We start from the raw sequence: 16774 nt of genomic DNA on the forward strand, positions 1-16774 counted from the left end.
GCTCGAAGTTGGTCTGGATGGATCCCTAGAGATCCCCACCTTTCTTGGGGAACACGATCCAGAAGTGCCTGTGTGAGTGCTGTCACGTTCACCTCACAAATATCTGCCTATAACACATAGTATATTTGCCTCTTTCCCTAAAGCCTTCCCTGCTCAGCTTGTAGCATCTCCCAGATTCTTCACTACAGACCTTACCTGCCATTTACTTCCACGTGTGATGTTGCTTATTCTTACATGATCTTTTATGTCATTCTTAAGTTATAGCTGCTCTTTTAGAGGTTTTCTGTCAGTCATTTATAATCCTACTTCTGTCCTTCTCCATTCTAGCAGCTCTTTGCAGCCTGCTGTCATTCATAAATTGCTTACAGAGTTTCCATTAGAGTACCCACGTTATGTTCAACAGAATACTGGCCAACAGCACATTCATTGCCACCTACCCCAGTAACTTCACTTGATACACCCTTGTATGTGCCAAGAAGCACAAGTAACTGATGCAGGTTATTTTACTGAAAACATTCAAGGAAAACCCCTCATTTTCCAGTAACTTGTCACAGATCTTTGGTCACATTTGTCTTTTCTTCAGCTACACAGCTTAGACAAAACCTGAAATGCTAATTCTTCATAACAGGTTACAATTTAGAAAACAGATCTGCTCCCATCTCTGCCCATTTGTTCTAATTAGCTCTTGTTCAAATCAAACCAGATGCTCTCACATGGTGGTGTTGTCAGCAGGTTTCCTTTCTGCATGCTTTTCCACATTCAAACAGAACACTATTCTGTAATGTAGCTGGAAAGCTGACAGTTCCACACATCCTAAGGCTCTACATAGTCAGTCTCTTCTATGTTTGACCTTAACAACTGGAAGGACTCCTACGTTAAGAGCTCTGGAAAGAACTGTTTGTGTTTCTTATCTTCCAAGAAGTTTTTGCTCTAGTTCCTTCCTTTGTGTCAAATTTATCTCCCAGCAGCACGTGCAACCCAGCAGTTTTGGTCACACTAATACTTACTATCCAGTGTTCTGTTATTCTTCCTCACTTCTCTTTTTCTTTCCACGTTCTATGCCTTCCCTGATGCCAATTTCAGCTGTTTGTCTAAGAAAGTTCATGTTCCACACTGCAGACAGCAGCAGGCCACCCATGCAGCAGCACAGGAAGCCCAAAAGAAACCATGCTATTAAATGGCTTAAGTACAATTAACTTAAGGATCGTCTCGGAAGCGCAGTTCAGCACCCCAGAATTTCACTAAACTTTCATTTCTGTTCTCTATTCTACCCCAAAATATTAAGACAGGAGGAACTTCACCACAAACTCCAAGTCATGCTATTTGCTTTAAAATCACAGAATCCCAAGGGTTGGAAGGGACCTCAAAAGATCATCTAGTCCACCTCACAAGCGTGTCAAGGTCCCTCTGGATGGCATCCTTTCCCTCCAGCATATCAACCGGACCACACAGCTTGGTGTCGTTGGCGAACTTGCTGAGGGCACACTCAATCCCACTGTCCATGTCAGCGATGAAGATGATAAACAAGACCGGTCCCAACACCGATCCCTGAAGGACACCACTCATTCCTGGTTTCCAGCCAGACATTGAGCCATTGACCACAACTCTTTGCGTGTGGCCAGCCAGCCAGTTCTTTATCACCAAGTGGTCCATCCATCAAATTGATATCTCTCCAATTTAGAGAGAAGGATGTGGTGTGGGACAGTGTCAAATGCTTTGCACAAGTCCAGGTAGATGACATCAACTGCTTTACCCTTGTCCATCAATGCACATGTGTATTTGAAAAACTCCACTCAGCAGAAGGAAGGGGATTCCTTCTTAGTCCAGACACAGAAAGGTCCTCCTAGAGAGGCAAACTCTCTTCAGTCTTAAAAGATAAGCTTCATTTTCTAAGCAGACAGAGTAAGTTGTGCAGTTACACAATAATGCAAAACCATAGTGAGCATTAACCAGTACTTCACATGTTGGGATGAGTTTAGGCAACACACTTTTATCCTTACCCATGAAAAGGGGGTCAGAACTACATGATCTTTAAGGTCCATTCCAACACATTCTTTGAAGCTATGATTGTGAATCTGGGTGCCTTGGGGTTCTACTAGTGTGCACTTATGATAAGGATATATAGGATATATTGGGAAGCAACAGATTAGATCAACATGTCTGTAGTAAAAAGTAGGTATGTGTCCCCATCCACTCTATTCCACTCAGGTTTCTGCACTAACCGCTTTAAGATCCCTTCCAACCTGAATCATTCTGTCATAACCCAGTAGTACCCTACAGAGGAAACCAGCATCTGCCACAAGACATTCTCTCTCTTTCCTCATTGTCCTGGGTTTACCAGGAGCCGTTTTGCTCCTTCTTAGTAACTGGTGCAAGCTCTGTGTTTTGACTTCCAGCCTGGGCAGAGAGCTGATAATACCGATTGTTTTTAATTGTTGCTCAGTAATGTTTATTCTGGCCAAGGACTCTGTGAGTCTCATGCTCTGCTGGGGATGAGGGAGGCCGGGAGGAAGCAGAGACAGGACACCTGACCCAAACTAGCCAAAGAGGTATTCCATACCACAGCACGGCATGCCCGGAGAGGTAACTGGGAGTTACCCGGAAGGGCACGCTCTCTCTCTCTTCGGGGGGGGGTCAAACTTGTTCGGCGGTGGTATCGTATTCTCTTGTTATTTTCTCTTATCAATATTATAATTGGTGGCGGCAGGGGTGATTTGTGTTATACCTTAGTTACTGGGCTGTTCTTATCTCAACCCGTGGGAGTTACATTCTCCTGATTTTCCTCCCCATCCCTCCGGGAGTGGGGAGGGTCGGGGGGGGGGGGGGTGAGTGGACGACCTGTGTGGATTGGTTTAAACTATGACACTCATCCATGGCATGCAAGTGCCCTTATTTCACTCTGTGCCTGGCTTGCTACTGGAGTCATATCAAAAGAGCACAGCTTGCATTTGAATGGAATGCAAAGAGATCTGAGCTGGTTCCTAGATCCTGTGAGAGCTTGTCCAAGAGCCTTCAGCAGCTATTAGCAAAGCTTTATCCTCTGCACACAGTTTTTCCTTGCTACAAGAAACATCACACACACATCAAACTCTCAAGTAACGCATCCTACCTCAACCTACTGGGAACAGAACCCATCTCTCACTGTGACTCAATGTTCCTGAGGAAACAAATGCAAGAAGCCCAAAGCAATAGGTCAGCAACACAGCTTTTTGTAAGAAGGTTTTCCCAGCTTCAAATGATTTGATTTAATGAGGGCAAAATGGCAGCCAACAAATTAAACACAACCACCTGAGCCAACCCACCTGGCTCTCAGTAAGGCTCCTCAGCCCCCTCTGATGAGAAAGCTGTGTCTGTATGATGCCAGCCTTATCTGGAAGCCCATGCAGCTGGGAACTAACAAAACAGAATTACAACTTGGTTGGCTTTACGTTTCTTTGCCTCAGGGAGGGCATCCTTTCGCCAACTGAACTAAGCTGAACATGGTGAGCAGGTACAGAATAATACAGGGCAAGGAAGAATGAAGACAAGATTGAGAGATGGCAAAGATGGAAAGATTGGCCAGAAGTTCCCCTATGACTGGAGAATACAATTAGCAAAAGGTAGATGTTCCATGTAGATAAAAGGAGTCTATGTCCTTTGTAGGAAACCTGCCTCACCAGAAGGCCTGTAAGTTACCCAGAAACTCAACTGCAGCTTGTATCGTCATTTCACTGACAACTGTGAGACAAGACACCATGAATTGGAGTTCAATTGTATCTGGTGTCAGGGCATAAGAACTGTTTGAAACTCAGCCAGTCAAATAAAAGCCTGTTTTGGAGACAGCTGCCAATTCCCCAGCAAAGTTTGGTTTACAAATACATTACAGTCACCTGCTGGAAGTGCTTTTCCAGTTGTGCTGTGCAACAACATCTGGAATTAGCCTCCTGCTAACAATGGGTTCTATGAACAAGCAGAGAGTAAATGCTGAAGGAACCACCCTGCTCCAGGGCTGAGCTCCAGGACCTCAGCCTCAAAGTGGTGGGTCCAGATGCTAACGGCGGCCTCGATCTCAGAGACATATAAGCTCACTTTCTATAGTTGCTAAGTCAATAAAACTGCAGACAGTGAACAGGTCAACTTGGGGGTATGTAAAATAGGGGGAACTGATGGGTGCTGTTAGTCCCTGGCTGCTGCTGGCAAGTTAGAAGCCCACAGTACCATCAATGGCACAGTGTATCCATACACACGGGATCTTGCTTTTTAATTCATGGAATTTTATGATCGCATCTTTTTTGTTTGTTTGTTTTGGTGAACAAGGGAAACATCAGATTACAGAGAAAAGCTCGAAATTGTTATCTCCATAAGCACTAAATATACAAAAACTATTTTTAAGAGGGCTGTGTGGATAAATCATGATCTGACTTATCAGTTCAGAGCACTTCAGCCTAGGGTTGTTGTTTCTCAAAGATGGACAGTAATTAAGCTCAAAGGCCTTGTTTTCATTGTGTGCTCCCGAAGAACAATGAATACTTGGGCCATGATACAATCAAAAGCTCAAATCCTTATAGCACAAAACTTCCGCCTAAGAGCTCATCTCAGTCTCCCCTCTGGCAGGTTAAAGCCATTCCCCCTTGGCCTGTCCCTACAAGCCCTTATCCAAAGTTCGTCTCCAGGTTTCTTGTAGCCCCTTTAGGCACTGGAGCTGCTCTGAGGTCTCCCCAGAGCCTTCTCTTCTCCACGCTGAACCAGCCCAGCTCTCTCAGCCTGGCTCCGTAGGAGAAAGCGGTTTGTAATTTCCATAAACCCACTCATTTTAGGGCATCACACTGTACTTGGGGAGGGGACAGAACTGGAGCAAGAGCAATACAGTGAGAGCAGACTCCAAAGAAGAGCAGCTCAACTCTTTGGATATTAGCTCTATTTGAGACTAGATTTTCTTTTAAACTCACCAAATACCCAACATTTGTGTGGCTGATCTATGTACAAAGACAAAACACTACTGCAGCAATCTTTAGATTATTTCATCCTAATTACTTACACTACTTAAAAGGCAAATTTGTACCTAGGAATTCAGACCTACTCCCCCAGAGCTGCTCCTGAGGAAAATTACTGGTTGTTCTAACAACCTGATACTGATAAATCCTACAATTCCCCTGTTCAATTCTGTCCATTGCATCCTACTACTTACTATGAGTAAGCATCCTACTACTATAGCCTTTACCTACTCTGCAAGAAACAGCTTAAGTGCCCTCTAGTGTGGTTTCAGAATACCTAGTCCATGCTTTTCCCAGTTCTGTGGGACTACATGAGAGGATTTGTATTTGGTTTAAAACATTCTCAGAAGTCAATAGAACTTTAGGACACAAGCCCCTCTGAAAAATATTTTCACAGACTGAAAAACTGATGGAGATTGTATTATTTTGTACATCTGTTGTTTGATAGTTACAGTCAGTTCACAGGCGTGTCTGTACCTGCCTTACCCCAACACACAGAACAGCAAAAGTTACTGCACATCACTGGTTTTTGCATGACTGTTCTGTTTATGAAGTAATGCTGCTGTTGTATTCTCTTTCTTGATATAGATTGGTTTAGAACATCACCCTTCTAGAAAAATATTATGGTCCTTCTACTGTAAAAAAATATATATTATATATAAATATATATAACATACATATACTATAAAAATGTATTTAAGGACTGGAATGGTCCTTAAATATGGTCCTTCTACTACAAAATCGTGGCCCAGGCTGCCAAGAGAGGTGGTGGATACGCCATCCCTGGAGACACTCAAGCCCAGGTTCTGGATTGAATGCCTCCTGGAGGTGGTTCTGGGCAACCTGATCTAGATGAAGATGTCCCTGCTCATTGCAGGGGTGTTGGATTAGATGAGCTTTGAAGATCCCTCCCAACCCAAACCATTCTATGCTTCTATACTATTTACTCTTTCAGTTTCTTGTACATCCAAACTTTCAATACAGATTTATCAAAGTAATTATTTTTTTCTTTCTACTACATTTCATAGCTTTTTGGCCACAATAACAATTTTCTGAAATGCTCGAGTGATTCTTACTCTTCTGTGAATTCCTTTCCTGGCTGATTCAGCCCTAAGAAATTCGGCCTTTTTTAAGCAGCTCACAGTCTGAATAACGAAGATGCTTAGATCATCCCAGAGCACGTGTCCTGATGCTTTCCTGGCTGGGGTGCGCAGTCCTTGAAATTAGCTCCCTGTTTAAGATTATATACTTATTTAGTAGTACACACACCATGAAAGCTGCCAGACTCAGCACCAACAGGTTTGGTTTTTCCAAAGTGAAGTTAGAAACGGGAACTGTGCAGGCTGTGCCTTAATACCACTGTATCAGACATCTTGCAGAGTAGTGAAATCCTCATAACAGACTTAAACGAAGTACCATATACACAAAGATATGTTCTGGTCATACCAATGGCCCATCTACTTGTATTGGTAGCTACCAGTAAATGCTTAAGGAAAGAGCTTTGAGATGGAAGTGTGAGAAGAAAGGGAATACTTCCCTAGTATTAGTCTCTGAAATTCGGTAATGTTTGTTTTAAGAAAAACAGGAAAAGAAAATATAGAGTGAGAAGAATGGAAATAAAGGACAGCTCAAACCATCCAGCTGTGGAATGATTTCAAAGGAACAGTGCTGTCATTTGGCTCATTTTTACACAAACAAATTCAAACACTAGAACTGGATCTCTGAAAATCTCCACTACAAACAGTAACGAAACTCCAATCCCTTTTTCACCATTTTTCCAGCACTCCATTCTTAGTGGCCTTTTCTATTACTTCTAAGACCTGGGAAAATGTAGGAGTCTATTTAAAACACTGGCAACTTTCCTTCAGCAGCAGCAGCTGTGGCTTGGCCCAGCAGCTGTCCCTGACAGAGCTGTTCTCTTGTGGCACACAAACGGCATCACAGTGTAACTGCATCAATAGATTTCCTGCAAATTCTGTTTCATGTCTTTTTATCCTTATCTTTCTATACCTTCTTTGCCTTGAGCTTCTGCATACGCTCCATTTTCATGCTGTGTATGTGTCTGTGTCCCGTTATGGCATTTGCAATGATACCTTCCCCTCCCACAGAATCACAGAATGGTCTGGGCTAGAAAGGACCTTAAAGCTCATCCAGCTCCAACCCCTGCCACGGGCAGGGACACCTTCCACTGGAGCAGCTTGCTCCAAGCCCCTGTGTCCAATGTGGCCTTGAGCACTGCCAGGGCTGGGGCAGCCACAGCTTCTCTGGGCACCCTGTGCCAGCTCCTCAGCACCCTTTAAGGACTTGTGATGTCTGCTGGGCTACCCCATTCTCCACCATAATGAGATGCAAGTGCTACTCAATCCCTGCTGCTTACAGTCTTCATCTTATGTTGCTGGAATGACCATGACAGCTCAAGGCAGATCTGAACTGAAGCCAGAATCTGTTGGTGGGAGCACACCAGGTAATACATTGCTCATTCAGTCCCCAGGAGCTGGCCCAATATACAGAACTCACTGGTGGAACTGTTATTTCTCATCATGTTAAAAATCACCAGTGTCCTTTCTGTCAGTAAAGTGAAACACAGAAAATATGTGGCACGTTTCACCACTGGGTTCTCTCATTTCACATTCCAGTCTTGATGCATTTTTGAAGGACCACAAGAATGTGTAGTTTAAAACCTGTCTAGTAAACTTCCTTGATCCTGAGGCATACGCTTTGAATTTAAGTGACTTTCTGTTTTCAAGTGCCCTTTGGAACAGTTTCCTTTTCCTACTTGGCTCAACTAATTTTTAAATCAAGACCGCAGCAACAGCATGTTCCATCCTGTGATGCAGATTGTGAGTCAGGACCTTTGGGACCTCCGTGCTGACTGGGTCAAATCACATGTGCCCCCAGTCAGCTGCCCCAGAGGTATTCCTGGAATGGCTGCAATGCTTGCAGGACTGCATAGTACCCTGAATCTCTGCTGTGGAAAGACAGTACAGGAACACTGTTATTTTCCAGGCGGAGAACTGCACACCCTCCCCTAGATCATGGCTTATAGCCCAGAGATTAGCAGAGCTTTTCATAGGCTTTCTCTAATGAACAGTCCCAGACCAGTATAAAATAAGTCACTCTGAGAACTCTTTTTTATGTCTTAGATTTTAGTTTCCTAAGGAGAACAGGTTTACATGGGAGTAAACCACCAGGCTGAGCTAGGACAAGTACTCAAGAACTTAGGGTTCTGGGATCACTCCAGTAGCTCAGTCTCTGCAGAAAGTCTCCACTTTCATGCTGGGCCTCACACTCGTTATGATACATGACATGTGAAAGCACCTTGAGCCCAGAATAAATGAACACACAGAAGCCAGCAGCTGTGGAAATCAGCCTCTTTATGTGTCACTGGACCAGGGAGCACCATAAGGCATTCAGTCTGTAAGAATGAGAGTTGTAATTTCAGTCCTTCACACAGAGAAGTCTGTAAATACAGGACAAAATACACGTGCAAGTATGTAGTCCAAGAACGCGCAGTCTGTAAAAGACAGCATTGAATCCTGTGCTATCCCTCCTACTCTACTCTGTACATACATTCTCCACCATGGGCAGAATAACATAAATAAAACACATTTTTAAGGCTTGATGCTTCCGTCATATTCTTTATATTTTCTGAATATTACCTGCATTTGCCACTATGAGAATGCAGTTCAGGATATTCTAGTTCCGGAATAGTAAGATCTGATTTATAATGAGATGTACAGGTAAGGATCTATCATTATACTTCATCCAGCAGTGTATACAGCAAGGTTACTGCTTTCTACCTTGTGGTGGTTTTAGTTTCAAAGCGAAAAGTGGCACATGGTTTGGCTTTGGAGGGATAGAGCTCAGGTTGAACAGCGCATTGGTGGCGGAAGGAATGCTAAGGCACAAGTATTTTTTAACATTCCATATATAAGTGAACATACTCCAAACCAAAATATACATTTGGATCCTCTCCTTTTAGGTCAAGGAAAAGAAACTGTTTATAGAATCATAGAATAGTTAGGGTTGGAAAGGACCTCAAGAACATCTAGTTCCAACCCCCATGACATGGGCAGGGACACCTCACACTAAACCATCTCACACAAAGCTTCATCCAACCTGGCCTTGAACACTGCCAGGGATGGAGCACTCACAACCTCCCTGGGCAACCGATTCCAGGGCCTCACCACCCTAACAGGAAAGAATTTCCTCCTTAGATCCAATCTAAACTTCCCCTCTTTAAGTTTTAACCCATTACCCCTTGTCCTCTCACTACAGTCCCTGATGAAGAGTCCCTCCCTAGCATCCCTATAGGCCCCCTTCAGGTACTGGAAGGCTGCTATGAGGTCTCCACGCAGCCTTCTCTTCTCCAGGCTGAACAGCCCCAACTTTATACTTCAGATCAGCACGTTCTCCATTGCAGAGCAGCATCATGAAGATGAAGATGGCTCCTCATTGAATAATGATTTCATGGAAGAAATGTCCTTCAGTTCCACAACAGTTACAATGTGAAAAAGCACACAGTAAGTCTCCAAAGAAAACATGGAGTCTAGGAATCACATATGAAAGAGGGAGTTAAGGAAGTGGTAGGCAGTGCCAGAATATGTTGTGCTTGAGGGAGAGCATCTCACCTCTTTAAATGAAGACCCATTAAAGACTCATCCTACAGATGCCCTTTTCAACTCATGTTTTGCTTTGTGTTTAAAGCTTGCGCTGTAATATGACATAGGTCCTGCAAACTGCCAGTTTAAAAGGACAGAAAGGCCATGTAAAGACACAGTTATCTCACACTATTATTGCAGGGATGTTCCTCAAGCCATATAAGGGGGTTGTGTTTTAAAGCATGGGAGAAAAGGAATGTACATGCAATAACATGGAACCAGGCTGTGCAGAGGCAAATGCTATTCACTTCTGTGCTGTAAATACTCATATTCCATAGCTGGTCACACTGCAATCCACAGCAGAGACTCCTAGCCCTAGGCCAATTAATTTCATCGCTGTCCAGCTGTTCCAGACCCCCTCTGACTCATCCTAGAAGCAGTTCCATACCTCATTTTCCATGCTGACCCAACCAGCAAGATTAGCTCAAAACGACTGGAGTCACTCTATGTAGCAGAGGAATTCCTGTAATTAAACCTTGAGCAACACTTTGATAACCTATTTTCTGTAATATTTTTCATAGTTTGACAGATAATGTTATTCCCCTCTAGCCCAGGTTTCCTGGGAAACAAAGCATATCCATGCTTTTCTAATCTTTCCAGAGAAATGAAGCCAAATTAAAGCATTTCATGGGCATTCATTACATTTCATCATAGATAGTTCATGGACTATCAACTTCAACTGCCCAGAATATGCTTCTGTTTAATGGGTAGCAGAAACAATTCAACCTGCTTTTTGTAACAGGCTCTTCTTGCCCAGGGGCAACATTAACTAGGGACAAAGCTTCCTTTCTGGGAAGTACTTTGTTCCATCCCAAGTCGAGGAAACACTCCAATTCTGAAAACTGGAGGTTGCTATGGCAAAAATGCGTGAAAGGGGCCCTTCACAAACATGCAAGCCAGCTCCAGCTTCCATTCCATATGTTAACATACATATGGAACAGTTGGAGAAATTCCAGGGGAAGGCCATGAGGGTGATCAGGGGCTGGAGCACCTCCTGTATGAAGAACATGCTGAGAACATTGGGGCTGTTCAGCCTGGAGAAAAGAACCTGTGTGGAGACCTCAGAGCAGATTCCAGTGTTTGAAGGGGGCTTACAAGGATGCTGGAGAGGGACTCTTCATCAGGGACTGGAGCAATAGCACAAGGGGTGATGGGTTCAAACTGAAGCAGGAGAGATTCAGAAATAAGGAAGAACTTCTTCCCTGTGAGGGTGCTGAGGCGCTGGCACAGGGTGCCCAGAGAAGCTGTGGCTGCCCCATCCCTGGCAGTGTTCAAGGCCAGGTTCGACACAGGAGCTTGGAGCAACCCGCTCTAGCGGAAGGTGGCCCTGCCCATGGCAGGGGGCTGGAATGGGATGAGCTTCAAGGTCCCTTCCAACCCAAAGCAGTCTGGGATTCTATGATTCTGTGTCATGTTTGTCTCCTTTGATTTTCTGGAGGGGAGCACATTGTTTTAAGTTAAAGCTCAGAGCAGATCATTCAGCTGTCACATGGAACCTTATTTCTGTTCTTCCTTTGGCTGGGAAAATGTAGTGGAAATGTTCCTTCAGAACACATGCGGTCACACCTAAGAGGCTCTGCAAGCTGTGACTGTTCACATGAGCCTGCAGATAATGTCATCTTCAAAACTGTGAGTTCACTGAACTCACACACCAGTTACTTGGATAAATATTAAGGACCACTCACCTGCGCCTTGAAGAGGAGCTGCCCATAGCAGGAAGAGCTCCTGAATCAAAGCGGAAGTGTACAACTTCTGTAACTGAAATCAGAGAGAAATCAGGCCCAAAGAGCAGAAGCAATCTGCAAAGAGAGTATGTTAACTGGCAATTGGAATAATGGGTCTTATTTGTTTAGCAGAGTGCAGGGAGGGGGCTCAAAAAGCCAAACTGGAACTGAGAGCATCTTACTGGACAGAACAGAAAAGAAAATGAGGTATTTTCTACCCTCACTCCTATTTTGGCTACTTACAGGAAGTGCTAGAAATAATATCAGGATCATTGCTGTAGAATTTGGGGTGTTTTTACAGGATTCTGTGATCTTACAGACTTGCAATGCTTTTACTGAAAAGCAGCTTTCAGAGCTAGACCAGCATTTGAAGCACAACAAATACTGGACACTTCTAAAAAGAGAAAACCAGATTGTCAGGGGATCCAACCACAGCTCTCAACAGCCTCATACCAGCTTTGCAGCTGATGTACCTGCAAGTTCCTGATGCAAAGCAAGTAAATACATTTGAGAGAACTAAAAAGTGTGGAAGGAAACAAAGGAGCAGACTAATTGCTAAGTGGGAGAAGCACAGTCCCTCCGACCCCCTAGTAGTCCACGGAGTGGTTCCTGAGCTGTGTTCTGAGACAGAGGCAGTGCTGCCAGGTCTAACATTCCAGCAATTACTCACTGGAAATGGAAACAGCAACACATATGCCAAGGGTATGATGCAAGTTTCATCGTCCCAGTCAGAATGGGAGTCCAGTATGGTTTCAGGGCTGTTTGCTTTGAATTTCAAGTCAGTTGTAATTCCATGTAAATTACACACTTAAGACAGGAAATAAGATTTTTTTTTAAGGGAGCTCCTCCTCATTCCCTGGCCTGTGCTTCTCTGAAGGGCTATTTTGGACCTTGAACAGGGGATTTGAGCTTAGCATGCACAGAAAGAGCTGAGAAACAGGAAACAGATAGGCCAAGAGGGAATGTTTTAAACTGACAAAAGGGAGGCTGAGCTGAGCTCTTAGGCAGAAGCTCTTCCCTGTGAGGGTGCTGAGGCGCTGGCACAGGGTGCCCAGAGAAGCTGTGGCTGCCCCATCCCTGGCAGTGCTCAAGGCCAGGTTGGACACAGGGGCTTGGAGCAAGCTGCTCCAGTGGAAGGGGTCCCTGCCTGTGGCAGGGGTTGGGACTGAATGAGCTTTAAGGTCCCTTCAAACACAAATTGTGATTCAGTTTTATCGTTCTATGAAACCTGAACAATCCTTTGCAAGGTAAATAGCATATGAAAGTTTTGCTGTTCATAAAGCATAAAACCAGGATAATTGTGGGTGTGTGCTTGTAAAACACAAGGAAACAGCTGAACAGCAGAAAGAAACAACAATATTGTGCCCTCCTAATGTCCCCAAGTTCAGTAGGTTAGCAGAGAACAGTTTGGAAGATGATGAAAAACAGAGGAAAAGTAGGCCAGACCTGGAAGGGGAACAGTAAAATTCAGGCCTGTGGGGATACATGTTTAATGTTTTAATTCTGAAGTCAGTTTAGGGATGAGCTTTATGGGATTGGAAACTCAGGCTTTCTTCTCTAATTGAAAAGAAACAGCACTTGCTCAAGCAAGGACAGTTTCTTACCCATCTGTCATTACAAATTAAAGTAATACCAGATGTTGAGCAGGATCTAGTGCTACAGTGGGATTAACACTTCTTTCAAAAGTTTCCCAGCATGGTCTGTGATGAGAAAATAACCAAAACCAAATGGTCTTTGCCCCAGGATCTGCATAATTGTAAATGTAACTGCAAAGACATTTCCACAGTAGAGATCTGTTACAAATGTCTATATGCTTGTTCCAGCTGAAATGTACTATGTTAGAACCTGTGGGACAGGGCACTTTGGTAACAGAAGGCTCTTTAATACACAAAGCAATACAACCCCTGGATTTTGAAGCTGGATGTCCTCAAGATGACAGTAAAATGTCCATCTTCATAGCAAATGTGACTGGCACAGCTCGTGAAATAATGTTGTGAATTGTCCACCAACTGAATGTTTCCTTTACCATTTGATACTTGTATTGACGAAAATATTACTAATCTTTTCCTTAGTTACACTGATTTGTTCCGCAACAGCCTCTGAATGAAAATATGAATCAGCTTTATAGTTTTCCTCAAAAATCTCTTTAATGGGTGGGAAACCTGGAGAGCACAGACACTATTGTAAATAAATGGCAGGGCTGCATAGGCACCGGATGGCATCCCCCGGATTTGAGATGAAGATCATAGAACCATAGAATCAACCATGTTGGAAAAGACCTTGAAGATGATCAAGTCCAACCATTCCCCACCACTGCCCAGGCCACCACTGCCCCATGGCACTGAGGCCTCATCTCCACGGTGTGTGAGCACTTGCAGGGCCGGTGCCTGCAGCCCTGCCCTGGGCAGCCTGTTCCGATGCCTGAGCACCCTCTGGGGCAGGAATTGTTCCTCAGCTCCATCTAAACCTGCCCTGGGGCAGCTTGAGGCCGGTTCCTCTTGCCCCATCCCTTGTTCCTTGGGAGCAGAGCCCAGCCCCTCCTGGCTCCATCCTCCTGGCAGGCACTTGTAGCAGCAGCCTCCCGAGGCCGCTGTTCCCGTACAGACCCCACCACCGGACACCACGAATGCTCCAGACCTCACGTCCCGTTCCCCGGGACTCCGCGTTTCCTCTCGGCCCCGTTCCCGTTCCTCGCCCCGCCAAGCGCCGCGGCGCCGCCCGGCGCCAGCAGAGGGCGCTGCCGCACGCAAGGTGCGCGGGCGTGGCGAGCCCGTGCGAGCTGCGGAGATGGAGTAACGGGGGAGTAAAGGGGGATAACAGGGGGGTAAAGGGGTAACAGGGGGTTATGGGGCAGTAACAGGGGGTTATGGGGCAGTAACAGGGGTCTGAGCAGTGAGCTCTGCCTTTCCTGAGAATCAGCTCTGAAAAGAACACTGCAGAGAGCCTGTTGGTCTCTGTCCTACATGTTCTCTGGTGACTGGGACCCCCTCCCTGTGCCGCAGCCAAGGCTCAAATCTTGGAGGACTGAGGGCGCCAAGACCGATCTGGCAGCACTACAGAGAGCAGAAGACATGTGGCCCTGTAACCCAGACTCTCATAGTTCTCTCAGAGATCTCTGGAGGTCCTATGACACTGCTTTTGAGCACAGCTCTTGGTTATTTGGCCTTGCCATGAGAGACTACTCATGAGGCACAGCAGGAGGAAGTGGGGAATTGCTTCTTAGAGAAGCTAAGAATGTGTGTGATTATCCCCACTATGAAGAACACATGTACTGGGGAGATGAGACTAACCAGGCTCACAGGTTAGGTCAGCATCACACAAGGAGGTACATGGCAGAGGTCGGGATCAATGTGTCACCCTCCTACGGCTCGGCTCACTGCCAGCACAGGAAAGCTGTGGATGCTAATTTAGTCTGAGACACCTTCTGTCTCCTGGATTAGAAGGTTTCATCAACAGCTAAATTAAACCCCACATGTTAATTTCACTTGTTACCATTGTATTTTCTTCATGGCTCCCAGTTACTGAAAACTCCCTGTAACCTCAAGGAACAGTCTTGGCTAGATTCACATACTGAGGCTAAAAATCTTGCACATGGCTCTGTCAGAAATGTGCAGCTCTAAAGGACAGGTTCTGAAAGAGGATCTTCTGACCTATCTGGGGGAAGATGAGCCATTCTGTGCTACAGAACCCCTGCAAGAACTTGGGCTTCAGAGGCTAAGTGAGGGAAGTGGGACCATGACTGAAGTTCACAGGCATTTTTTGTGTGGACTGTTTGTTTTTCCCCTTGCCATAGCCCCGGGAGCACATTTTAGGGACCAAACCTTGCAGCAGCACCTAAATCAACCACTTCTGAAATGCTTCTGAGGAAAAATATCACAAAAAAAAAATAATGCTGAATCAAGTCCACATGGAGTGATCTCACACCTCCTGAGCAGTCAAAACGAGCTGGACAAGAGAATATGCTCTTGTACCCAGTGAGAACTTTATGTCAGAAGCAAATATTAACATAAATGTGGTTGTAGCAATAAATGACCAGAACAGCACAGCTACACAGGAAAGAGTATCAAAGAGATGCCACTATCAGCACCAATAGTGCAGTTCCCAGTTGAACCTGCTTACTGGGAAGAGCAAAATCTTCCTGATAAATCCAGCATCTGTTCAGCTGGATTTCACTCACTGCAAGAATGAGGTAGTGGTAACCTACTACTTATGAAGGCTGAATGATTCTTTCCTAAGCTTCTAGAAGAAATTAGCATGAAAATTACTAGAGAAGTAGAGAAACCTCATAAAAGACTTCCAAAACCTATTTTGCTGTCAAAACCCAATGCAAAACTGTGCCCTCTTTAGTTTTTTTATTGCTTCCAATGTATGGGGGGATTCCCATGTATTTTCATACTGTTTGATCCATCTCATTGTCATTAAGCTCTTTTCTCTATTCAAATGGATTTGCGGTTTTAGAAGAAATACGTGGGACTTGGCAGGCCAATAGCATTTAGCACAGCATCACACTAAAGCAGAAAAGGGGAATTACAGGGGTTTCCTTTGTTTCTTAGAAAAAGAAAGTGTATTTCATTGCATATGGAACAAGAGATTCTTCATAAAACTCTGCCATGGCAAGTCAAATAAACTATTTGGGATGATTTTCCCCAATTGCTGCCAGGCTTTAAAGCAACTGTGAATAAACAGCAAACTGAGTGAAAACAGAAACCACCTCCACCATCCTCCAGTGTTACCAGATCATTAGGTGAGTGTAATTGCAATCAAAATACCACAACCACAGCACCTTTCCCTGTGCCTTTCTGCATGGTTTCCATACACACCCTGTGGAAAAAATGATTCTAAACATGACAACAATCTGGATGGGTAAAACTGTAGAGTTATCTCAATACAGCACAAAACAGAAAATTAATGGTTTATTCCTTAAACACTGAGAAGAAATGCTTAACACAAAAGTCTCACTCCTCAGGAGACTGCCTTACCTTGTGCTTCCACTGAAGCCCCACAGGCACCTTCAGACTTGACTTTCTGAAGACTGGGAAGCCGCTGAAAAACAAAACAGAGTGTTTGGGTTAAAGCTTGAGAACAAAAGAGTGTCAGAGACTGGAAAATTAACTTCAGGGGCTGTTAGCTTGAGCGCGAGTGAAAACAGTCCTAATGAGAGTGGTCCTCTTCCTGCCAGCCTGTCTTCACACATCACACTTGCAACCGTGCTCATAACTCTGCGGGTACGGATTACTGTAGCTTCAGCATTTAAGGGTCTGAGGCCCTGGCCCCGGGCACACGCCCGGGAAGCGGAGAGGGATTTCACTGAGCCCGCACGGGGTTTCGCTCCGTGCCCCCGCAGCCGCCGGGCCCCTCCAGGGGAGCAGCCGGCCCCCGCGGGAGCGCGGCGGGGCGGGCAGAGGGCCAGGGACCG

The sequence above is a fragment of the Lathamus discolor genome, chromosome 19 (genome assembly GCF_037157495.1).
Source record: "Lathamus discolor isolate bLatDis1 chromosome 19, bLatDis1.hap1, whole genome shotgun sequence".
NCBI lineage: Eukaryota > Metazoa > Chordata > Aves > Psittaciformes > Psittacidae > Lathamus > Lathamus discolor.